The sequence below is a fragment of the Anas acuta genome, chromosome 16 (genome assembly GCF_963932015.1).
Source record: "Anas acuta chromosome 16, bAnaAcu1.1, whole genome shotgun sequence".
In the NCBI taxonomy this organism is placed as follows: domain Eukaryota; kingdom Metazoa; phylum Chordata; class Aves; order Anseriformes; family Anatidae; genus Anas; species Anas acuta.
In genome coordinates, this window is record NC_088994.1 from 5,087,063 (window position 1) to 5,093,062 (window position 6,000).

General features: G+C 53.0%; 1 long non-coding RNA gene across 2 annotated transcripts in view; it reads right to left on the bottom strand.

Annotated features, from left to right (window-relative positions):
* The window catches only part of LOC137865578 (uncharacterized), a 35,729-nt gene extending 30,610 nt beyond the window's left edge, over positions 1–5,119 (bottom strand). Inside the window, exons 1-2 of one of the 2 annotated variants that reach the window (XR_011102001.1) lie at positions 4,776–5,080; positions 292–451 (exon numbers count right to left, since the gene is read on the bottom strand). This is a non-coding gene — a long non-coding RNA (uncharacterized lncRNA). Of the gene's footprint in view, positions 1–291; positions 452–4,775 lie in introns of both variants that reach the window. The other variant, XR_011101998.1, reaches the window with a different exon arrangement.
* Between the last annotated feature and the right edge of the window lie 881 nt (positions 5,120–6,000).

Here is a 6,000-nt window from a genome sequence, read left to right on the forward strand (position 1 = left end):
CTGCCCAGTTGCTCACCCAGACTGTTAGGGTCTCGGAGGTGTTTCCCCTCCCACAGACAGCCCAGCACAAGGGATGCATCGTGCTCCTCACGGGCAGCATTCCCCGGTAGGCTACACTCAAAGTGTTAAGCACGGGGAGCACCAGATCCCATGAGACTTCATGGATTTAGCAGCCAGCGCACCGCTCTTCATCATGCTTTTATCAGAAAGCGATGCCCAGGGCAGTACGATCTCCTAGCACCAAGAGAAGCAAGTGGGAGAGAGCCAGCACCTGAGGACATGACAAAGCACCTGCCTCCAAAAACCACAGGGTTAGCATTTTCCAAGCCCCATCCGCAGCCTTCTCTGCTGCTTCTTGTGTACAGCAGCACCTCCGAGGCTCGATAATGAATGTGCTGCACTGTTCTCTGGTGCAGCTTTCCAGGTACACCGAAAACAGTGATTTTCATGACTAAATGGATGGAAGAGTTGCAGAACATGATGTCAGCTTGTTAAGTGCCTCATCTCAGAGTCACACACACAATTATTCCCTCTACAAAACTCAAAAGCAATCCATCAATTACTGTCTTCTTACCCTACTTGCTTTTCTATTATTTGGTACTTTTAAAATATTGTCTGTGTTAACTACACGGAATTTACAGCACACACACTGATTTTTCATTCATCCTGCTTTAGCGGAGTCTAAAAGAGAGATGGAGGCAGTACCTCCTGCCACCAGGCAGGCACCTGCTGGTGGCACCTCTCAGCCCTTCATTAGCCATCAGTGGCCAGCGAGTGGCCTGCAAACACCTGCACAGAGCATCCATGAGCAGAGGCTTTTGTTGTCTGAGCATCTATAAAAAACACTAAGGCTGCATGGAGACCATGCTGCACACAGGCTGGGCCACCTGTATTTGCCCCTTCAAAGGGAAAAATACCTTGCGAGGGAGCAAGAAGGAGTGCTTGAAGGGGGAATTAGCGAGGAAGCCCCCGGCTCTCGCTTGTGCTGTGCAACCCAGCACCAGGCTGCTGCATGCACGGGGGGCGTTGGTTTCACCCAGCCACGTGGGAGCAGGAGGTGGCTGTCCCCAGCAGCCACCCCACGTGGCATCGTGTCCCCACAGTGCCACCCTGCACCCTTACAGCCACACATCTCCCTGCCCCAGCTGCTTTCACGTTCCTAGATAGAAAGCCATCGTTGCAGGTTAATGCATAATTAAGCACGCAATTTGCACACACACCAGTTGGACTTATTTCCCCAATACATAAATATTTTTAAGTGGCCACAGACAAATGAGACAAAGCAGAGTCTGCTGCTCTTGAATCCTCCCACCCAACTTCACGTGGCTGCTGCCTTTCCCAGGGTGCTTCCCCAAACCCAGAGCCACCAGGCAGCTCGGGACATGACTGTGAGAGTGGGGACAGGAGGCCCCACGACCGGGGACCACAAGGCAGCAGGACTGACCTGGGAGGGGAGGCTCAGGACAGGCTGAACACATCTGCAGTGACTGCCTGGCCAGCAAAGGTGGCCATGAGCTGGCTGGGAAAGGACTGCATCAGCCCCCATGAAATGTTCTTCATTTTCTTAAAAAAAAAAAAAAAAAAAAATCTGTTCTTTGGTTTCCTGGCACGCATCCTCAGCCAGAGTGCATTGGACTGGGGCATGCAGCACTTTGATGGCTCCTCACCAGCTGAGAAACCCCAGCAGGGAAGGGGCTAAGGGATGCGCAGCTCCACAGGCACGCAGTGGTGACATTTGCTGGAGCCTGAGCACGGCAGGAGGACTCCTGCAGGTCCCAGCCAGCGCCGACAAGCCTGAGAGCAACCAGAGCAGCGAGCACGCCTGCTAATGGCACAGCTGGGTGTCAGCGCTGCTTCTGCAGCCCTGTTACTGCACACAGTCATTAGGTGGAAGGGGACTGGGGAGAACTGGGAGAAGGTGATGTGGTTTTGCTCCTGTGTGTGCTCAGGATTAATTTAGAGCACATTAATTACATTTGCATACACCTGAAAGTTAGCAGAGGAAGGAGCGAGCATCCTAAAGGCGATGGAGTACTAAAAGGAGGTGTTTCATCAGGTGTTTCTTTGCAAGATGGGGCGATGGGATGAAGGCTGCTCAGGGACACAGCTCTGAGCATCCCTCCAGGACACAGCACCTGGGACTCGATCCCACACAGCAGCCTGTGGCAGTTCCCTGCCCTCTCAGGGGAACCCCCATCCTCAGGTCTCCTCTTGACCAAGAGGCACAGGCATCCCTCGTACAGCTGCTCTCCCTCACAATACCACTGTTCTTCCTTCTCTCTGGAGGATGCCAAGACCACAAAAACCTAGTGAAAAACCTTCTCTATCCGCAGCTGAGGCTAGATCAAGCTCACGTCCGTTTCAAAGCAATTCACCTTCCCGCTCCCTCTACCATTTCTTGCCCCTCAGCATAAATTCAACCCTCAGACACTTCCCTGGGGAACAGAAACATGTGGCAGAGGAATAAACCAGACAGTTTTATATGTGTCCACCAGGTGGGAATGTCCACGTGCATTCAGCAGGGGTTGCTACCCTGGTGCATGCAGCTTGGTCTGCTTTTTGGAGCCAAGTCAGGCAATGGGCTGCTGGCCACTGGCAATGCAGATCTGCAGCAGACCCAAACCCTGCTCAGAAGTTACCTTTGCACCACGGTGTCATCTCCATAAATGAGGTAGAAACCTGTGGTTTGGGTAACACTTTTTACAAGTGTACAAGGGAAATTTTTCCAAGGAAATACAAGTTGACACATCCCTGCCTGCCACATGAGGAACCTGCTCTCCAGGCAGAAGCAAACTCTGTGCTTGCTGCACGTCTCGTCCTTTCCTGAGCTCTTCCATTTCTCTTGGATTTTGTGCAAAGCAAGAAAAATGCAAACACCCCCACTTTTTGACCTACATTCATTTATCAAATTGTGACTAAAAATAGATCAAGCCAAGCAGAAGTGGTTTAAAGAGTTTTTGCACCTTCTCTCTTTTACCTTCTATTTTAAGGCAGCTCTGGCGCATCTCCAAGCCCTGGGTAAAGCAGCAGAGAGCCATGGGGGTGTACAGGGGAGAACGTGGCCCTTGCATCAGCAAGGGCTCCAGCAAGAAGTGGAGCAAAACAGCTTTAGGAGTGGATCAACACATCCCAGAGGCAGGTTTGGAGTGAACAGCAGGGTTTGGGTGGGGGCCCTGCTTCCCTCCAGGCTCAGCTGGGGCAGGAACAATCCTTAACCCCCTGCCTGCACCAGGGACATGGATGGTATCTCTCATTATTTCTTGGTGGCATGGGACTTCCAAAGCTGGCAGAGGAGAAATCTCTTCAGTCACAGGGTAAGCCACCCCTCAGCCCTGGTGGCATTACAGCATCCCCACGCAGGCCCCGTAAGGCAAGCTTGGCAAGCTTCTGGGTACATTTGGCAGGAATCAGATGGGGATTTAGGTGAAGGAGGAATTTTATGGTGCCTGCCCAGCTCTTGGAGGCCAACCCACAGCTCAGTTTCCCAGTAAATCCCTGGCAGCAGAAACCTGTATTCTTCCTGCAGAAGAAAATCATCACCTTAGCAAGAGAGCAGAAACAGGAGGATCACCTCTTTGACCATGCTCTGAGAAGTAAAGCCTGGGAGCATTTGGCCACAGAGACCAGAGATAACGTGGTGAAAAAGCAGGCTATAAACAAGTACTTTGCAGGGGAAGAATTACAGAGCTGTGCTGATGGGCAGAGCTGCTGCTGGGCAGAGGCCCAGGAGCCATGGTTAACTCATCACTGGTCTCTGGGCTCCACTCAGCCCCTGCAGGTGGTTTTGCAGCTGGTGGCAGAGCTGAGGAAGAGGACAGCGGCCTGCGAGGGGGCACGGAGGAGCAATAAGGCCTGCAGTGATCCCACACTTGTGCTGCAGCAAAGCACCTGGCCTGCCTCTCATTGCGGCTGTGCTACTGGGACACGTCACCTTCCCCTGTGGTTTCAGGCACCTGGCTGTTATTTATCCCCAGCTCTTGGTCTTCAAGACCCCTGGGCTCTTCCAGAGGGTCTCCAAGCCTGTCATGCCCCCAGGAGAGGGGTTGCCTGCTGCTGAGCACAGCCGCTGAGGCCACTCTCAGGGCTGGTCACAGGCCAGGGTCAGCGCCTTGGTGCAGCCACAAAAACCACAGCAGGTTACCCCAGACAGCACCTCAACACCCCAGCTAGAACACCAGCACCCAACCTGAAGGCCTAACCACGTATTTCAGAGCAGTGTCCCCCCAATTATTCCAACTCTTATTTAAAGAAACCAGGCCAGACGCACGCAGCACCTCACGCAGCGTGCTGGGGGCATGGAGCAGCTGCTGAGCCCCAGCTCCTTGTCACCTCATTGCAATTCTCCTCCAGCTGCTTCCAGCTCTCCTTACCTCTGTTCCTCATCTTTACTGTCACATTCTGTGCTTCTTCAGCTCTTTCCCCATGGTGTGTCCCAGCCCCAGCAGTAGCCACGTTGCTGAGTGCATCCCAGCAGCCTCCAGTGCTTTAAAACTGCCAGCAGCTGGAGTCGGGGGCACAATCTCTCTCTGAGCCCTGGAAATCAGCTCCTGGTTTAGGATTTTTAACCATGAATGGGGATGAGCAGCTAACACTTTCATCCTGAGAGACTCAGAACAGCAGCAGGAAAATAAAGGGAAGACAACTGAGCCAAAGCTTTTCCCTCCCTGGGCAGCTTCCTCCTTCCAGGGAGCAGCAGCTGCACGGCACCACGAGCACTCGCTCCATTAAAAGGCATCAAACAAAAATCAGATGTTATAAAAGCCAGCCTGACCTACCTGGGGACAAAACACCAAGGAGCAGCTGCAGGAAGGCAGGAGCCAAGCAGGGCTGGTTCTGGGCTGGTGACAGTCCTCAGGAACATCCCTCACAGTGAGGAGGCAGCTCCAGAGGCAACCACAAAGCACAACCAAGCACAACCCAACCAGGGCAAGGAGCAGAGCTGGGAGCTTAAATACAGCCCTGGGCCAAGGGCTGGAGGTGGGTGGGTGGCAGCAGGCCCAGGTGAGGCTGATCAGGGTGAGCAGAGCCCAGAGAGACATGCAGGGCTCCAGGAGACATCATCTTGAGCCCATCGTTGTGGTCCTGAGGGCTTGTGCCTGTTCGCTGTGGTGCTGGGGCATCGCTGCTGTCCACTCAGGCTGGCAGAGCCGAGCACAAGCTGTGCAATATGAACCTCACCCGACCATGGCCCTTGTCACAGAGTGCATTTAAAGGTGGTTAATTGTGCACACGCATTTAAGGTTCCTGCAGCTGTACAGACCAGGAGGGCTCTGTGCCCACACCTCCTCCCCGGAGCCAGGGAACCACCATCATGGGGGCTCTGGGAGAACGTCCCAATCGCACCCCAAATGTCCAGGTCTGGGAGCTGACTGCTCACCCATGAGCTCCCTGTGTAAGTTGTCCCCTCTGGTGTTGGACACCATGTGGCTGAAAGGATCCCCTCAAAGCCCTCTTCTCCGGTGGGCTTGCCCACTCACACCCTTGCCAAGCTTCGCTGCTCTGGATTTCTTCAACCCTTCACTTGCTGGGCCCTGTGAAACTCTTCCATAATATGCAGCTGTCATATTACAGGCTGCATATGTGGGAAAAAATAAAAATAAAAGTCCAACCTCTCGTCTGATAGAAAATAACTAAATAAAAGGAAATTAAATGCCTCAGACACAGAACAAAATTACTTTCATGGGAATGGCAGGGTTTGGGTGGATCCAGAGAAGCCAGCCCCATTTCTCTGGTCAGGAAGGGGTCGGCAGGGGACAGGGCTGGCAGCCCAGTGCTCTCACGGACCAGGCTCAAAGCAACCCTGCAGCTCTTGATGACAGCCAAGGAATATTAGAGAATACTTTCTTTTAAAGGCCTTTGGGTGCTTTTAAAGGCTCTAATTCATTAACCTTTCCTTGGCTGAGGCTAACAAATGGATATCCGGGAATTCAGAAAGCAATTAGACAAAACCAAGGGCATAGATAAATAAATAAATCTGTCAGCGTGGGAGGCTGCTCCAGG